The sequence below is a fragment of the Triticum dicoccoides genome, chromosome 7B, assembly GCF_002162155.2.
Source record: "Triticum dicoccoides isolate Atlit2015 ecotype Zavitan chromosome 7B, WEW_v2.0, whole genome shotgun sequence".
NCBI classification, from domain to species: domain Eukaryota; kingdom Viridiplantae; phylum Streptophyta; class Magnoliopsida; order Poales; family Poaceae; genus Triticum; species Triticum dicoccoides.
This window is the reverse complement of record NC_041393.1, coordinates 747,790,331-747,801,164: the sequence shown is the minus strand read 5'-3', so window position 1 is coordinate 747,801,164 and position 10,834 is coordinate 747,790,331.

Here is a 10,834-nt window from a genome sequence, read left to right as displayed (position 1 = left end):
TAGCGCTGTTCCTAACCCAGCGCTACTGCTACTTGTATTTTAGAAATAAAAAAAGTAAAATTGGAAAACTTAGCAGTAGCGCTGAACCAATGCTATAGCTAAGTTAGCTATAGCGTTGGTTCCTAAACCAGCGGTACTGCTATTTTGAGTTAACCATCGCCGGGCGCGGGTTCAAAATTTTGCAAAGTCCCCATTCCCCCTACTTCCCACCTCTCCCACTCTTCTGCTATCATCGCCCGCACTGCCCGCCCCGCCGGCCGTCCCACCTCAACCTGGACCTCGACGCCGACCCATCACCCCTGCCCGCCCCCGGCCTCGACGCCGTCCTCCTCCTCATCCTCGTCCGCGCCACTCCGACCTCCTCCTCGTCCGCGCCGCCGCCGCTCCGACCTCCTCCTCGTCCGCTCCGGCCTCCTACTCCTCCTCGTCCCCTCCGGCCTCGTCCTCCTCCTAAGGTAGTGCCCCCACCTCCCTCTCCCCCTCCGGCCTCCTCCTCCCCCTCGTCCCCATCTAGGTTTTTAATTTAGGGGAAATTTTGAGCAAAGTTAGCAAATGCAGTAGCAAAGTTACCAAATTTTAGGGCAAATTTAGTAAAGTTAGCAAAGTTAGGAATTTTTTAGCAAGTTAGCAAAGTAGCAAATTAGGGCAGTAGCTAATTAAATTTTTTTTGTTTTTTGTTTTTTTAGCAAGTTAGCAAATTTTTGTAGCAAATATTAGCAAGTTAGCAAATTTTTGTAGAAAGTAAGCAAAAAATTAGGTATAAAAAATAGTAGAAAAAGAATATAAAAAACAGTAGCAAAAGAATTTAGAAAACAGTAGCAAAGTTTACAAAAACAATAGTAATTTTAAAAAATAGTAGCAAAAAATTAGGTATAAAAACAGTAGCAAATAAAAAAACAGTAGCACATTAAAAAACAGTAGCAAATTTAGCAAAGTTAGCAAAATTTTGGGCAAGTTAGCTATTTATGAACCCTAGGAGCAAGTTTGAGCAAGTTTGTAGCTTTGTCATTTTTGTGTATTTAAGTACAAGCATGCTTTTGCTTGAATTATATATGTCATTGATGTTATATGTTGGTTGAATGCCAAAAACTATCCGAGTGGCCTATGTTTTGCCGGAATGTTGATTCATTTCTGTTCCGGCAAATTTCAGGCGTTCCATATGTCCACTTTTTAGCAAAGGTCATGCCAACAATTTCATGCTAGAAACTAGGACATATGGAGTACCTGGGATTTGCCGGAAGGGGAATGAACATTCCGACCAAATATAGGCCCTTTTTTCTCTTCATTATATCTTTTATTTACAATTGTTGAATAGGAAACATGTCTACCGACGCCGAAGTCGTGGGTGGTTCTACTTGCCTCGCAGACCCCATTGAGGCAGCAAATAACTACTTCGATTACCTGGACGAACACCAGATGGGGTTGCATGGTGGCGGTAGTGGCCCCAACCCCGACACCGACGCCGACACCGGCACTGGCACCGGCACCGACACCACCCCCGAGACTGGCAACGATGTTGTCGTAGTCGGTAAAGCACCAAAGAAGAAGAGGACGCGAAGACCAAATGAGCTTGCACTACTAGGGAAAAGCCTAGCAGCAGCGCAGGTTGTGGACCTCTCAGTAGCGCGGGTACTGGCGCTACTAATAAGGCGCTACAGCTAACGTATAGCAGTAGCGCCTGTTGACCCACGCTACTATTATACATGAATAGCTGTAGCGCTCTTTTGAAAAGGGCGCTACTGATATTATCTGCAGCGCTGTTTACAGGGAAGCGCTACTGGTAAGGCGGCGCTACTGCTAAATTCCCCCCCCCCCTCGCTGCTACTAGTTTTATTAGTTTTTTTCCTGCATATTTGTTTTTTATTTGTTTTGTATTTGAATAGGATATACAATAATCTTTAGCATATCATCCACATACAAATGTAATCATAGCATATACATACAATTAGTCTCATCAAATCATGTCATCATCATAATCATCATCCAACACAAAGTGGTCTCTCATCATCAATCTCGAAAATAGCGATACAAGTCTCGATTACTTGCAAATACATCGTCATCCATCTAAACAATGATATACGTGAGAATATCTATCACTTTGAGTACATGAGTTCGTATCCCTCTCTCGCATTAGCGTGAACCTAAACTAACAACTGTCTGTCGCTCGGAAACCGAAAGCCGGTACACCTGGGCCTGACACTTCGGCCACTTGTCGTATATATACTCCTGGCGTAGCACTTCTTCGCCATCTATGATCTATGCACCTGCATTGTCACATGAGTCGATGATATGCAACATATACAGTTGAGCAACAGAAAGAGACAGACTTGGCAAAAATAGAAACAACATATCATAAGCATAAATAACAAAGTTCATCGTACCCAAAATGCCCTAACTAGAGTGATTTTCGCTAGTCGAGGAGGAGGATGGTTTAATTACATCACAAATAAAGTTTCACCGTGCATAACTCAAAGTTTTGTCATAAAAGAAAGTATGGACTAAACGGACACATTGTCATATATCGACAATCACTCCATCATGTCGTGCCATCCATCCATGTCAGGGAGATAGTCCTCGAGCTTAGTGAAAGGCTTCATGTCGAGACGCTGAGAGGCTATCCATGTTCGGACGTCTTCCCGCGACATTTGTCCTTCTGCGTAGAACATCCCTGTTTTTCCGACGACCTCATTCATGATGATTTGGGCAAGTTCGCGCTGGATGTTATAGAACTCAGCTCGAAGTCGATGATCCTCGATATCTCCTATGTCCTTTGCCCATTGCAGAATATGGGCATCGCCAGATCTAGGTGACATGTGAAGGTTCTGGTGATCCCGTCTGTACTCCAGCATGTGGTGTAGGACATAAAATCCATCATTAAGAGAATCGTTCAGTTGCTGGATGCAGCAGAAGTCGGTCTTATGGCTGAAGGCGGCCCTGCCGCCCCTTCTCTTCTTGTCCCTAACCTCTCCACCCCTTGCTTGGTAGTAAAACATAGCACTGTCGAGAACATCTTTGATGTGGGTGTAATCCTTTTTGTGAATGTTCTTCGACGAGTCCAAGTAAAGAGCATGGGAGAATCGGGGGTAGAGGATGATGATGAGGACGAGTCCAACTAAATTTTCGCACTAACCTAGATAATTAACCTAATTAAACTAGTTAACCTAACTACTTCTCTATCAAAGCCCTAACTAAATTTTTGCCCTAACCTAGATAATTAACCTAGTTAAACTAGCTAACCTATGCATGAGAGAGAGAGGAGGGGTGGGGGCTTACAGAGGATGGCTCCCGTGGTGGCGACGGAGGCAATGGTGGCGAGGGAGGCAGCGGCGTCTCCGGTGACGGCGAGGGAGGCAGGGGCGTCTCCAGCGACGGCGAGGGAGGCAGTTGTGGCGAGGAAGGATCCGGTGGCGTCGACGGCGGCTCTGGTGGCGTTGACGAGGCCACACGGCTCCATGGCATTGGGGGCGGCTCCGGTGGCATCGACGGCGCACGGCTCTGGTGGCATCGACGTCGGCAGGAGACGGCGGCGAAGTGGGGCGACGGCGAATCGGGGAGACGGCGGCGCGCGGGGTGGGTTGAGGGATTTGGGGGAGAAGTGGTGGCCGCGGGCAAACGGTTTTTTGGTTAAGTCAAACTTAGTGGTAGCGCGTTTGGTAAAACGCGCTATAGCTAAGATAGCTATAGCGGTTTTTACAAAACGCGTTGCTGCTATAGCTATGTAATTTTCTTCCATTTTTTAATTTCCTTTTCTGTTTCTATAGCGGGGGTCTAGGACACGCGCTGCAGCTACGTTAGCTATAGCGCCTCTTACAAACACACGTTGCTGCTATGCCTTCCTCCGTTTTTTCGCTTTTTCATTTATTTTGCTTTACATTTTATTTTTTCCTTTCTCCTTTTTTCTATTTCTTTCATTTTCATTTACTTTTCTATTTGTTTTTCATCTTATTTTATTTCCGTTAGTAGTAGCGCTCTTCTTAGGAAACGCGCTGCTACTTATGCCGTAGCGGTAGCGCGTTTCTTCCAAGCCCGCTACTGCTATGCGTAGCCTATCATTCTAGCGATGGGAATATTAGTAGTAGCGCTTTTGCCACCACACGCGCTACTGCTAAGATTGTATCTGTAGCGCGGTTTTTCTCCAATCGCTACTGCTATCTAGCACTAGCGCCCTTTTTTGACCCATGCTGTTGCTAAATTTCTGTGTATAAGGTTTTCCCTAGTAGTGTTGGCATCAGACAAATTGTGGTCACAGCGATGCACCCCAAGAAGTTAGAGCCAACGGCGCTGGAGGAAGCGTGCTCGTGCTAGGGCAACCAACATGTATGCATCCTCAGGGAAACCGCCAACATCAACGACGAGAGGTTGAAGTAGATACCACATATGGAGCACATGCTCCTAAAGAAGTTGCACAATAGGTTCCTGTTCCCCGGCCGAGATGAAGGCTAATATAAAGAGCTGAGGGACGACGTCACCATGACAAAGATAAGCGACAACGCGATGGTGACGTTCACCAGTGACTTGTCCTCCTGGAAAGTTCGGGTGAAAAAAGCGATTGCGAAGAATGAACCGTGGCCCAAGATTCATGCTGATAATCCAACAATAACGGCAGAGGACTTTGTAAAATTCAAGGAGAATTGCGGAAAAGAATAAGTCAAGGCAAAGTCGGAGAAAATGAAGGCGCTCCAGGCCAGGAACACGCCTCCCCACTGCCTCGGAAGCCGTGGTTACGAGGGGAAGAGGCACATATGGGCCTAGGAGGACGCCAAACATGAAAGTCTAGGAATCCCAGACCCCTTGGTGGAGTTCACAGACCCGCTGGAGCATGACTCGATCAGGGCCCGGTACAAGTGGGACAAAGTCAGAAAGATCTTTTACACAGATCCGAATACGAGGGAGTTCATGAGACTTCTGCTAATTGTTATATTACCACATTATCATATTAGCTTCCAATCAATTCGACTAGAAGTTTTGTCACATTAGTAAACCATCCACATTCCTTTTGCAGAAAGAGCAGCACCAAAAAGGTAGCCGAAAGCGACGAGTCGTCACAGTCGTCGGCGAGGCCCAAGTGGGACACCCCATTCACCCGGGCCCTGAACATACTGAAAAAGGTCCCGATGGACAAGTCGCCGTCGTTTGGATGTGTGCACGATATCAGAGATGGCGCCTCATGGAGGACGTGCTACCCCGAGGAGCCAGAGGAAAGAAGGATGAGACGGTTGGTCGTCACTCAGCAGAGCATCGATGAGAAGGTCGTGATTGCGGTTAATAAGACCAAAGCTGAGACCAAAGAAGAGTTGCTCGGGGTAGTCAGTGGGTTGGTCACTGATGCGGTGGCCAGCTTGATTCCTGCAATTTTCGATTGGTCGAAGAGCAATCCAAATGCACGGCCGGAGGACTTTCCCCTTCCTAGCTTTGTCGGCAGCAATTCGGCAAACACCACAGCACCAACACCTGCCCAAGCAACCGCAAAAGGTCCCGTTCCTGTTCATAGCAGCCCGACCTCCGTCTCTAGCATGCTTGGCGGGCCTTCGTCGCTGGCTGAGCTCGACGCCCTCACGGTATACCCGTCATACCCTTTTCACCAGCATGTCTATAGCCTTTCGTTTCTGTTGACTTTCAGATGTTTGACGTCGCAGACATGTCTCCTTCGTAGGCCGACGATACCCCAAGCACCCTTCTCTACGACATCAAGGGCCAGAAGGTGGCTGTGGGAAAGGCAACGATCGTGAAGCCGAAGTACCGAATGTTCCACAACCTTATCAGGGTACATAAAAACTATGTCACGTCTAAGTCTTTCATCACATGATTAATTTGCAGTAAATTTTGTGCCAACCGTAGCTATTTTCTTTTGATGAGTATCACCACTTTATTTAATTAATCACAAGCAATATTCAACAAGTTTTTAAATGTTCACAAAATTTTTTATTGTGAATTTCAAAAAATGTTCATTCATGTAAAAAATATTCATTGATTCAAAAAATGGTCATCGATTCAAAAAATGTTTGCCAATTCAAAATATCATGTCAATTCATAGAAATGTTCATTGATTCAAAAAATGTCGGCGGATTGACAAACATGTTCAGAATTTTTTAAAAATGTCCTCAAAAGTTATTTTTTTGTTATTTTGTGATTTCAAAATGTATTGTCGAATTAGAAAATGTTCATTATTTCAGATATATGTTTGTCAACTCAAAAACTATTCTGGATTTCAATAAACGTTTACGAATTTGAAAATATGTTTGCAACACCAAAAAGGAAAATTTAAAGTAAAACAAAATAAGAAGTAATATATAAAATATAATAGAAAGAAAAAACTAGAAGAAAACAAAAAAAAAGATAAAAAGGTCTAGAACCTTCCTAAAAACCAGTATGCGGAAGAACCTGGAATGGACCAACCCGAAGAGGACCACAAACCCGAGGGGTACGCGTTAGGTCGCTACGTAGCGACCTATGCGCGGAATAGGATTCCCCAACTCTGAGCTAGTCGACATATGCCTCGCCCGCCTCTTTTTACATGTGTGAGTGGGCCGCCCCATGTAGGACTCTTTCTACTGGTTATATGAAGCTTCTAGAAACTTCAAACAGGTTTTTCCTTTTTTTTTGCCTTTTTTAGGATTTTTCCTATTGTTTGTTTTCTCTATTTCTGTTTTTATATCTTCATCTTTTCTTTTTTCTTTAATTTAAAATTCATTAAAACTTAAAATTCAGATTATTATTGTGGAGCTAGTTGCATGTCTAACCCCAAACACGCAACTACAGGTGGTGTCGTTTCGCTAATGCATGTCTCCAATGCGACTATAACTTAGGGAACAAAAGTGTTTTGTCATTAGGGCAGTTAAATATCTCCTACTTGATATGCAACTGCAACGTCACTTCCGATTATAAATGAATGTCTTCAACCCGACTATAACTTCATGGTAGGACGAAACTGTTTCTTGGGAGGATAGTTGTATATGTTCTACTAGATACGCAATTGCACACTATCGCAGGAATGCGTAGCAATGGCGGCATCAAAAGCCTAGCAATGACGGGTAAGGCTCTCAGAGGCACCTGCCACTGGCAACATGGCATTAGTGGCGGGCGCTCCACCTGCCACAAATGACTACAACAGTGGTGGGCGTTACAAACAGCCCGCCATCGACCTCGATCTTGTAGCAGTGGCGGGCATTACTATTAATGGTGGGCAAAAATATGTGTCAGTACTGGCATTTGTTTTGTAATGGCGGGTATAAATTTATTCTGCACACCACTTTTAGCTATTTATAGTTTCTTTTTAAAAATAGACCACAAAAAATATGCCACAATACATTGTACAGTATACAATCATCACAATACAAAGAAAATACGCCACAATACGCAACACAGTATGCAATCATCACAATACACATAAAATACACTAAAATGACCTCAGCCACTACAGAGACGCCTAGACTTGCAGTGGCGGCGGCGTTGACCTGGTGGTCATGGACGACTACGTCGGCAACTGTACGACCACCGGCGACACAACGGCCCAACCTCTTCAGCGATTAACTCGTGCCGCACTCACCTCGCGTCGACGGCTGTAGTCTAAATTTGCGCCAGCGACTGTCCTTGTTGTTCCGAACCTGTCCATGTCCGATGGCTGTCTGAGCCTGTCGAAGTGGAAGGTCGGTCTCCGGTGAGGTAGAGTAGGACATGGGACACGACCCAGCAAAAGAAACTCGAGTCGGCGCCATCTCCCATGGCCTACTCTTTCTTGTCGGAGCCCGTGCCCTCCTGTCGTCGGTGGACGTGAGGTCAATGATTGATCCATGATGGTGGAGCCGGCCGCGTCCAACACGACATGATTTTGGCGCCAAGGGCTGCAGGGCACGATACGAGGCACCGAAGAGTGCGAGTCTGCAACGCTGGCGTCTGGCACGAGGGCTGCCGCGGGCTCCCGTGCCCATTGCCTAACACGGTGGATGCGCCACACCATATTTGTATCGGATGTTAAGCGGGTGTGCATCTCTTTCTCAGTGCGCCAACAAAGTGGTTGCGTATCCTCCACGGCGTTCGGACGCCAGACGGACTGCACTGCCTCTGCTATGGCAGCGGCGACTGCCCTCGGGCGGGATCCATGCTCCATTGTGGCAGACGCAATGGATTCCCGCCAGATGGATTTCGACCGCTGCCGGGCGGACTCCTCTGGTAGTGGAGAAGCGCAAGGCAGTCGACCATCTCCTCCTTGGGGCCGCATGGGATGATCTCCGGTTCAACGGCTCGAAATGGTGGGAGATCCGCAAATGGGGCTTGTGAGTGGACGGGAGTGGCCTGGCGAGGAGTAGAGTGGAGTTGAATGCCGCTTGGGTTTCGCTCGGAGTGCGGATAGGGTCCAATTTATGTGGGGTCGGGTGGGCCGCACTCGGCCGGATCCTACTTGGCGGGTGTGTCCGGGCGCCTTTGGGCTTCCACATATCCTTCCAAGATATGGGCTGGATATGGGGAGTGCGGTCATGTCTAGACGTTTGGGCCGGGTTTGACAGATCCTGTTGGGTGGCAATTTTGCGTCCTAGTACTGACCGGGAAGCTTGCCCTGGCGTTTGTGGCAGATATGAGGCGTCCGGTGTAGATGCTCTTAATAAACCTGGACATGTGCCTACTACGTCTTGCATCTTGCATTTGCATGCGTTCTTTCTGAGTCGCATCCAATATCCAATGCTCTTAGAAAGCATTGTTTATTAGCTTCCCTGCATCCCAAATTTGCATTGCAACTTCGCAAAATCCAACTCATAAGTTTCAAGGAGATCAAACCGCAAAACTACAGGAGCAACGACACGCAACATTTACCCGAACGAAATAACATTTTGATGTGCGAGGCTGTGAATAATGGAGCCACCACCAGAAGTTTAATGGGAACAACAATGAAAATAAAATGTTAGCATCATATTTTGTACTGCTATTTCAAGTATGCATCCATTTATAAATATCTCTGGAAATATCATATTCTCTCCACAAGGCAATGTTTCATCCATATTATTAATAACAGTTTCGCAAAGTCCCCTTTATTCTCTATCCATGACTGACCCCTAACCTTGACATCAATCTTAAGTTCACACCCATCCAGGTTCAAGCTCCCAGGGTTCGCGGCGCGGTGGCACCGAAGCACGGGGTGTTTGCCCTGCATGCATAGTTCGATGTCAAATGAAGGATTTTCCTTGAAAGCGTAGTTCAATGTTAAATGAGATAAAACACTCTAGGTTTAGAAACACTATACACTGAAAATTCATAAACCTCTTATAGATATGAACAAACTTTTTGAAAAAAAAAACCATGACTACTTTCTCCATCTGTATCCTCAGCTTCTACAGAGTGGCACCTAGTCCTAGTGAACACTAATACTACCAAAGTATGAAAATCCAAGTTGCATGAACCTTGGGATACCACATAAGATAATTCTACGATGAACAGGCAGAAACAAGCTGCAAAAGATAGTAATAATTGATACCATTTGTTATCTCGGAGCCAAGTATAACATAACACTAAGATGAACATGTGTACTGCATGATGTGTATTTCACGTAGTCTGGGCTTATGTAACTTGAGTTTGGTAAGATCTTAGCTTACTAATTTGTATAACATGATAAAAACACGGGCCTTTGATTGGACTTAGCTAACATCAGTATACTTTAGTGCTGAGATAAATACAGCAACAAACCAACATAATCTGTGGAAGAAACCAAATTTAAATGGACAACGAATCACAAGTGCAGATTTAGAACACTGTATATCACCCCTATAAGAAAAACAATACTTTGTGTGATCTGAAAAGTGAAAAGATCTCGCTTTCCCGCAAAGAATATCAACAATTATTGTCCCATGATTTTCCATTTTTGCCATAAATCAAACTGCATGAACACCAAGCAAAGGCAAATAATGCTTTTACATACAAAGATCACAAACTATTACATAGTTTTCTTTTAAAATACTATTTTTCATAGTAGGAAAAATAGCCCATTTAATTACTTTAACGGTGTAAACTATATGTTCTAATATACCTCGCTATCACTCATTGCACCATATGGACATTCATGGTGGAACATCCAGGGTCTGGTAGCTCTAGCAGTGTGTAAAGATAACTTGATCTCTTTGTAATGCCCAATGTCGAACCACGGAGGATCAACATGGGAGGAAAAAGACAACTTGACTTTTGTGTGCCAACAAGTAGCATTTGAGCCCTCATTTTAATTTGCCATATATCCTTGCCATACGAGATTGCTACTAATTAAATTAATTAAAATTTTCCATTGGAATTTAGTCTATAGAAAAAATGTTTCCATCACGATGCATTATATGCCTCTAAAAGATGCATGTGAGGTGAGTGTTGAAATATACTAGCCAACATTGTTCACCCACTTAAGTAAATTGATTATGTACTTTCCATTCAATATTGTATCAAGCAAGGAGGACTTGAATTAAGAACCGGGTCAATGTACTAATAGCCTGCATTGATCCCATGACTAAGCTTACCTAGGCTTGAGAAGATCCTAGACATGACAGGTGTCTGGAAATATGTTGCCCATACTTCTTTCTCAACTTCCATAATAAATTTTTTTGGGAACTGGAAATATGATGCGCTGGACATTGATCCCATGACTAAACTTCTTTCTTAACTTCTGGGAACTAGTTAACATCATGAATTTAGTAGGGGGAATAACCATTGGAAGATCGTACACATATCTCTTAAGCCACGAGTTTTGGCTTATGTTGATGCACATAATAAGATTTCCCATAATTTCACATTATTGACATGGGTGTCTGCAAGACTCCTATTATGAATTGATTTATTTATATGAATTATATATGTTGAAATAAAT